Source organism: Giraffa tippelskirchi, chromosome 7, assembly GCF_054371585.1.
Source record: "Giraffa tippelskirchi isolate mGirTip1 chromosome 7, T2T-mGirTip1v1.2.pri, whole genome shotgun sequence".
Taxonomy (NCBI): Eukaryota; Metazoa; Chordata; class Mammalia; order Artiodactyla; family Giraffidae; genus Giraffa; species Giraffa tippelskirchi.
Window position 1 is genome coordinate 126,893,322 of NC_137281.1, and position 9,671 is coordinate 126,902,992.

Below are 9,671 nucleotides of genomic sequence, written 5' to 3' on the forward strand. Positions count from 1 at the left end.
TAGACAGTCTGTTATCCTACTCACCATCCTAGTCAGGAGAGTTAAGTTATTTTACATATTTTTTTGCCCTGTGGTTGTATAATGACCATGAGTGCACATGTGCTCAGTTGTGTCCTACTCTTTGTGACCCCGTGGATTGTAGCCTGCCAGGGTCCTAAGTCCATGGGATTTCCATTTTAAAGCAAAAAATCCTTAAGGATATCTTGAAGAGCAATTAACTCTGATACCTGGCATGAGGAAGAAACAAATAACATTATGTAAAGCATAAGATAATTTAACTTTGAGTTAGATATGAACAAATGGTTTTCCTATTCGAACTTCAAAAAATCTGAGTCACTGACGAGCTTTTTGGTTTATATGGAAGATCATCCACTCAACTGGCAGTATAAATAATGAACCTCGGATGTAGCTGGAAAAGCAAAGGATTGGAGGACAGGAAAAGAGTTTTGGCTTTAGCACTACTTTTGTGCTCTTGGTCAAGTCCCTCAGCCTTTCCTGGTCTCAGCAGCTGGATTTAGGGAAAAAGGGGATTGAGCAAAGTAGTCTATGAGGTCCGTTTTTGTTCTAGAATATTGATTGTATGTCTTGGTTTGGCATTTATCTCACTTGAAATCATTGGGTTTAGTGCAGAGTCTTGCTGCTGGTTCTACTTTCTCTTTGTGTCAGGAAATGTTTGTTCTTTAGTTCCAGTTCCTTGGGCCAATGTCTGGCTCCATATTTTCTTAGACACTGCACTGTGAATCCCTACCTGTTGAAAGGGCAAATAAAAAGTCTTTGTAGTATAATTTAAAATAAATGACTAATTCCACTCCTTTCAAAAGGTCACCCAGACTGTGTGACATTTCTATTATTTACTTCTTTGGCTTGAGGCATTCAAATATTGCCTGTCCATTAATTTACGTTTTGGGAAGCATATTATATAAAATGCTTTGAGGAAGCCAAGACCCAAGAGCTACTCTTAGGGGCTTACTGTCGGACAAATACAATATCTGAAAGGAGTCACACAAGGATAACACCTCTGAAGTTATTTTTGAGCTAAGGAGTGACCACTGAAGGCACAATGTCCAATGAAAGTAAACCAGTATGTTAGGAGATAGATTCCACTCTGGGATTCTAGCTTGGCATCTGTGGTTTGGACCCAAATGAATGATACATATGTAATTTTTCCAGTGTGGTGGGAAGTACAAATGATCTAAATTCTCATTTGAAAAGAAATTCAACCTTCTCTGTTCCATATGTAGCTTGAATTAATTTTTTAACATATTCTTTCAAGGAAGGATGCTACCAAACCTTAAGACACATTCATGGAGAAAATACCAAATACTTTGTGTATTGAAATTCTTGTGTTGTGTGTTAAGTCTCCTCTGTTATGTCTGACTCTTTGCAACCCCATGAACCATAGCCTGCCAGGCTCCTCTGTCCATGGAATCGTCTAGGCAAGAATACTGGAGCGGGTTGCCATGCCCTCCTCCAGGGGATCTTCTTGATGCAGGGAGTGAACCTGCATCTCTTATGTCTTCTGAATTGGCAGGTGGGTTCTTTACTACTAGTATTACCTGGGACAGTTCTAAGCCACTATTATTTCTTTAGATGTGCCAAATGTACCAACCCTGCCCATATAGTGTGTATTTGCTCAGGGAATTGTCTTCCATAGGGCAAAGATAAATTTCAGCCTGGCAATATTACATTCTCAATTAGTGGAACTCAAATGAGAGAGTAGTCAGTGCATTTTGCTCATAAAAGTCAGTAGGTAGAAACCAGAGTAAAATGCTCAGAGATCAGTAATTCTGAGAGTGTTTTTGTGTGCATCTTATATCCTGTGCAAGCACTGTGTACTAGTAGTTTCTTGCACTAAAACTTAACAAACCATTGGAATCTAGGAGCCATTGAACCTTTTAGAGAATGCAACTCTAAAAATTAAAAATTAGATAGAGAAAATCTTATACTTTCAGCTGGATTTTAGGAAGCAAACAAAATAAACAGACTTAGATTTGTGCTTGGGAATCTACCAAGACATTGAGAACCAGATAAAGTTATAGATTAGCTCCAGGGTTTCTTAATAGCCAGAGTACACTAGCAGGATTCTGAAAGAATTTGTGCACTTGTAAACTTGGCAGGCCTTAGCTGTGAATGGTTGAACCAGACCAGATGAACTGTTGAGAATGTTGAGAGAGCCAGGGAAAGAACTTGCTTATTTCTGCTGCCTGAAAGAGGGAAAAAATAATCCAAATGACAGACGTCCAACTGGATGGTGGTTCAGTACTTGGAAAGCAGTGAGAGTGAAAACCACCTGTGGTTGGTAATGGAAAGCAAACGTCTTAGTTTTTATTTTTAAGTATTATTTTGGGCTTCATACCCTCAAATAAAATGCCAGGGGCACAGAGGTGGACAGTTGCTTATGTGACATCAACAGTGAGTTCTTATGACTCATACATGGTTCAGGGTCCCATGAATTAGAAATAGTAAATGTATTGGACTAAATTCAAAGAACATAAATTCAAAAGTAGAATAGTTGGCTTAAGAAGACAGATTAAGAGGCCTAAATATGTTTGAGTTGGAATAAGAATGAAAAGAGGGGATATAATAGCCTTTTGCAGGTTCTTGAGGAGCTGAAACTTGAACTAAATAAGGAGAGGGATTGTTTGGGGTGGTGTACAGAGGCACAGCTATGCCTGACATGATGAAATTGAGAAAAGGAAAACTCAGCCTGAATGTCAAGAAAATATTTCTTATACAAGTTCTACAAATTTGCCAAAGGAAGTGGTAGAAGTCTTGTTATTTGAAATCACTTAAAACTAGATTGGAGAAACCACTCATATTTTTTAGTCCTCCCCCACCCCACATTTTCTCTATCTAAAAATCTATGATTTCTTTGTTCTCACTGATATTTGCAGGTTTTCTAAATTTTATGTCCCCTGTGGAATTCTTGAAGGTATTTTGTATCTCTTTTTAATTTTAAAATAAAAAATAAGAGGTTCACTGGAAAAAAGTCACCAGAATGCTTATTACATTTTTTCTCCTTCCAGAGTTCATTTCTTAAATTGTGTAATTGAAGCTCATTTGCGTACAGATTTTAGTTTATTTTTGCATTTAGAATGGAATTGCATTGCAACAAAGTCATTTTGACTGGATACCTTGAAGTACTTAAAGCTGGAAGGGCTCTCATGGAATTAAATCGGGAGTCAATAACAGAAGGGAACTTGGAAAATTCACCAATATGTGGAAATTAAACAACTTATTGCTAAATAATCAATGGGCCAAAAAAGAAATCTCAAGAGAAATTAGAAAATACCTTGACACAAATAAAAGTGAAAACAACAGAATGGAAGCAAAACATTTAGTATGTAGCTAACATAGTGCTCAGGGAAGATTTATACCTATACATTCTATATTTAAGTAAAAGAAAAATCTCATGTCAATAATTTAATTTCTCCCTTAAGAAACCTGAAAAAGAAAAGCAAACTGAATCTAAAGTAAGTAGAAAAGGAAATAACAAAGACTACGTGGAAATAAGCTAGAAAAAAAAATGGAAAAATCAATGAAAGCAGAAGTTAGATGCTCAAAAAAAAAAAAAACCACAAAAGTAATATACATTTAGATAGGTTATCTAATAAAAAAGGAAAGAATGCTCAAGTTAGTGAAATTAGGAATAAAAGAGGAAAATCACTGACTTTACAGAAATGAAGAGGATAAAAAAGAATGCTATGAACAACTGAATGCAAACAAAGTAGATCATTTAGATGAAATGGACAGATTTTCTGAAAGACACAAGTTGCTGAAGCTGCCTCGAGAAGAAATAGAAAGTTGATTAAACCTGCAATAATAAGGAGATTGAATTAGTAACAACAGCAACAACAACAACAAAATCCAAAAAGCTTTCCACGAAGAAAAACTCAGAACCAGATGGCTTCACTGGTGAATTCTAGCAAGTATTTGCAGAATAATTGACATTGCATAAATATTTATGGGCTTCTCAGGTGATACTAGTGCTAAAGAAACCGCCTGCCAATAAGACAGGCAGAGACATAAGAGACGCAGGTTCGATCCCTGGGTCGGGAAGATCCCCTGGAGGAGGGTACGGCAACCCACTCCAGTATTCTTGCCTGGAAAACCCCATGAACAGAGGAGCCTTGCAGGCTACAGACAATGGTTTCGCAAGGAGTCGGATAAGACTGAAGCGACTTAGTATGCAAATATTTACACAAATTCTTCACAAACACTTCTAAAAAACAGAAGAAAAGAAATCAGTTTATCATTTGGTCTACAGATTGGATGCAATTTCTATCAACATGGCAGCTCGCTTTTTTTTGGCAGAAATCCATAAGTTGATTCTAAAGTTCATATGGAAATACAATAGACTCAGAACAACCAAAACAATCTTGGGGGAAAAAAGAGAGCAAAACTGGAGAACTTACACTTTCCAATTTCAAAACTTACTGTAAAGTATAATACCTTAGACAGTATGGTACTGGATATACATATAGATCAATGGAATAGAATTAGGAGTCCAGAGATATATCCTTACATTTATGGTCAAATGACCTTTGACAAGGTGCCAAGACAGTTTGATGAGTAAAGAATAGTTATTTCAACAAATAGCAATGATACATCTGGATATCCACATGCAAAAGAATGAGTCTAGGTGTCTACCTCACAGCATATACAAAAATTAGCTTGAAATGACAGACATTTAAGTGCTAAAACTATAAAAGTAGTAGAAGAAAACATAGAAGTAAATCTTTATGACCTTGAGTTAGGCAATGGTTTTTAAGATATGACACAAAGAGCAGCAACAACAAAAAACAAATAAACTGAACTACATTAAGATGAAAAACTTCTGTGTTTCAAACAATACCATCAAGAAAATGAAAAAACAATCCACATAATGGGAGAAAATATTTGCAAATCATATGTCTGATGATAGACTTGCATTCAGGACATACAAAGCATTCTTAAAATTCAATTATAAAAAGCAAATAACTATTAAAAATGAGCAAAGGATCTGATAGATATTTCTCCAGAGAAGATATACAAATTGCCAGTGGGCACATGAAAGAATGCTCAACATCTTTAGTTATCAAGGAAATGAAAATCAAAATCATAAAGAGATACCTCTTCAACTCACTCAGATGACTATAATAAAAAAGATAATGCCCGTTGGTGAGGCTTTGGAGAAACTGGAATTCTCACATATTGTTAGTAGGAAGGTAAAATGGTGCAGTTGCTGTGGAAACAGTTTGGCAGTTCCTTAAATGTTAAATATAGAGTTGTTTATATGACTCTATATGACTCAGCGGAGAAGGCAATGGCACCCCACTGCAGTCCTCTTGCCTGGAAAATCCCATGGACGGAGGAGCCTGGGAGGCTACAGTCCATGGGGTCGCTAAGAGTCGGACACGACTAAGCAACTTCACTTTCACTTTTCCCTTTCATGCACTGGAGAAGGAAATGGCAACCCACTCCAGTATTCTTGCCTGGAGAATCCTAGGGACGGCAGAGCCTGGTGAGCTGCCGTCCATGGGGTCGCACAGAGTCGGACACGACTGAAGCAACTTAGCAGCAGCATATGACTCAGCTGTTCCACTTCTAGGTGGATTTCTAGAGAATTAAAAACATACATCCACACAAAAAGTTGCACACAAATATTTGTAGCAGCATATTTTACAATATCTCAAAGAGAAAAAAAACCCAAATGTTCACTGATTGATTACCATAATAAAATGTGATATATAGATAGTGAAATTTTATTTGGCAATAAAAATAATTGAGATAGTGATGCAGACTACAATATGGATAAAACTTGAAAACATTATGCTACGTGAAAGAAACCACTCATGAAATATCACCTATTATATAATTCCATATATATAAAATAGACCACATCAATGAAACTACAGAGATAAAAGTAGATTAGTAGTGGCAAGTGGATGGGGGATTAGAGGTATGAGAATGTTCTAAAATTAGACTGTGGTTGCACAACCCTATGAATATACTACTGAGTTGTACACTTTACATGGTGAATTGCATGGAATATGAATTATATCTCACTAAATGTTGAAGCTGAAACTCCAATACTTTGGCCACCTGATGCAAAGAGCTGACTCATTTGAAAAGCCCCTGATGCTGGGAAAGATTGAGGGCAGGAGGAGAAAGGGATGACAGAGGATAAGATGGTTGAATGGCATTACCGACTCAATGGACATGGGTTTGGATGGACTCTGGGAGTTGGTGATGGACAGGGAGGCCTGGCGTGCTGCGGTTTATGGGGTCGCAAAGAGTCAGACATGACTGAGTGACTGAACTGAACTGAAAGCTGTTTAAAAAAAAAAAGAATAAAAGACTCCATGACTCTGGGCATCACTAAAGCCAATTATGAAAATGTTCTCTTGACCTTAAAATGAAAAAACTTTTCACTCCTTTTCTCCCATCCTTTCTCCTATCTCTCTAATCTCTTTCTCTCTCTTTTTCTGTCCTTTGACTTATTCTACAAAAGATGTCCAGCTGAGAAGCCCCAGCAAGATGATAGGTGCTGGAACGGTGGCTGTGCAGTTCTGGAGTGGCTGCGAGGAGATATCCCATGTCCAAGGGCAAAGGAGAAGCCCCAGCAAGACAGTAGACGGGGCGAATTCGCGTTTAGAATCAAACTCCATTCCCGCCAGAGATGCTCAGAGGGCTCAAACAATCCTTGTGTGCACCAGGACCCAGAGATCCCACAGAGACTGAGACAGAACTGTGTTTGAGCATCTCTTGTGGAAGTACAGGCCAGCAGTGGACTGCTGCAGGGGCAGGGGCTCTGGGTTCAGCAGACTTGGGTATGGCATAAACCCTCTTGGAGGAGGTTACCATTAACCCCACCAGAGAGCTGCCAGAACTTACAAAGGACTGGGAAATAGACTCTTGGAGGGCACAAACAACCTTGTGTGCACCAGGACCCAGGAGAAAGGAGCAATGACCCCACAAGAGACTGACCGAGGCTTGCCTGGGAGTGTCCAGGAGTTTCCAGCAGAGACATGGATTGGTGATGGTCTGCTGCAGGGTTGGGGGCACTGAGTGTAGCAGTGCATGCATGGGACCTTTTGAAGGAGGTCACCATTGTCTTCATTACCTCCACCATAGTTTGGCCCCAGATAAATAACAGGGAGGGAACAGAATTTTCTCATCAACAGAAAATTGGATTAAAGATTTACTGAGCATGGCCCCACCCATCAGAACAAGACCCAGTTTCCCCCTCATCAGTCCCTTCCATCGGAAAGCTTCCATAAGCCTCTTATCCTTCTCCATCAGAGGATAGACAGACTGAAAACAACAATCACAGAAAACTAACCAATCTAATCACATGGACCACAGCCTTGTCTAACTCAATGAAACTAGGAGCCACGCCGTGTAGAGCCACCCACGATGGACAGGTTATGGTGGAGAGTTCTGACAAACTGTGATCCACTGGAGAAGGGAATGGCGAACCACTTCAGTATCCTTGCCTTGAGAACCCCATGAACATATGAAAAGGCAAAAAAATAGGACACTGAAAGATGAACTCCCCAGATCGGTAGGTGTCCAATATGCTGTTGGAGATCAGTGGAGAAATAACTCCAGAAAGAATGAAGAGATGGAGTCAAAGCAAAACAATACCCAGTAGTGGATGTGACTGGTGATAGAAGCAAAGTCCAATTCTGTAAAGAGCAATATTACATAGGAACCTGGAATGTTAGGTCCATGAATCAAGGCAAACTGGAAGTGGTCAAACAAGAGATGGCAAGAGTGAATGTTGACATTCTAGGAATCAGCGAACTAAAATGAACTGGAATGGGTGAATTTAACTCAGACAACCATTATAGCTAATATTGTGGGCAAGAATCCCTTTGAAGAAATGGAGTAGCCATCATAGTCAACAAAAGAGTCTGAAATGCAGTACTTGGATGCAATCTAAAAAATGACAGAATGATCTCTGTTCATTTCTAAGGCAAACCATTCAATATCACAGTAATCCAAGTCTATGCCCCAACGAGTAATTCTGAAGAAGCTGAAGTTGAACGTTCTATGAAGACCTACAAGACTTTCTAGAACTAACACCCAAAAATATGTCCTTTTCATTATAGGGGACTGGAATGAAAAGTAGGCAGTCAAGAAATACCTGGAATAACAGGCAAATTTGGCCTTGGAGTACAGAATAAAGCAGGGCAAAGGCTAATAGAGTTTTGCCAAGAGAACACATTGGTCATAGCAAACACCCTCTTCCAACAACACAAGAGAAGACTCTATACATGGACATCACCAGATGGTCAACACTGAAATCAGATTGATTATATTCTTTGCAGCCAAAGATGGAGAAGGTCTATACAGTCAGCAAAAACAAGACCAGGAGCAGACTGTGGCTCAGATCATGAACTCCTTATTGCCAAATTCAGACTTAAATTGAAGAAAGTAGGGAAAACCACTTGGTATGTCCTAATTCAAATCCCTTAAATTATACAGTAGAAATGACAAATAGATTCAAGGGATTAGATCTGATAGACAGAGTGCCTGAGAACTATGGACAGAGGTTCATGACACTGTACAGGATGCAGTGATCAAGACCATCCCCAAGAAAAAGAGACACCAAAAAGCAAAATGATTGTCTGAGGAGGCCTTACAAATAGCTGTGAAAAGAAGAGAAGAGAAAAGCAAAGGAGAAAAGGAAAGATATATCCATTTGAATGCAGAGTTCCAAAGAAAAGCAAGGGGAGATAAGAAAGCCTTCCTCAGTGATCAGTGCAAAGAAATAGAGGAAAACAATAGAATGGGAAAGACTAGAGATCTCTTTAAGAAAATTAGAGATACCAAGGGAACATTTCATGCAAAAATGGGCTCAACAAAAGACAGAAATGGTATGGACCTAACAGAAGCAGAAGATATTAAGAAGAGGTGGCAAGAATATACAGAACTATACAAAAAAGATCTTCATGACCCAAACAATCACAGTGGTATGATCACTCACCTACAGCCAGACATCCTGGAATGCAAAGTCAAGTGGGTCTTAGGAAGCATCACTACAAATAAAGCTAGTGGAGTCAATGGAATTCCAGCTGAGCTATCTCAAATCCCAAAAGATGATGCTGTGAAAGTGCTGCACTCAATATGCCAGCAAATTAGGAAAGCTCAGCAGTGACCACAGGACTGGAAAAGGTCAGTTTTCATTCCAATCTCTAAGAAAGGCAATGCCAAAGACTGCTCAAACTGCAGCACAATTTCACTCATCTCACATGCTAGTAAAGTAATTCTCAAAATTCTCCAAGCCAGGCTTCAACAGTATGTGAACCATGAACTTCCAGATGTTCAAGCGGGATTTAGAAAAGGCAGAGGAACCAGAGATCAAATTGCCAACATCTGTTGGGTCATCAAAAAAGCAAGAGAGTTCCAGAAAAACATCTATTTCTTCTTTATTGACTCTGCCAAAGCCTTTGGCTGTGTGGATCATGATAAACTGCAGAAAATTCTTAAAGAGATGGGGATACCAGACCACCTGACCTGCCTCTTGAGAAATGTGTATGCAGGTTAGGAAGCAACAGTTAGAACTGGACATGTAACAACAGACTGGTTCCAAACAGGGTAAGGAGTACGTCAAGGCTGTATGTTGTCACCCTGCTTATTTAACTTATATGCAGAGTATATCATGAGAAACGCTGGGCTGGATG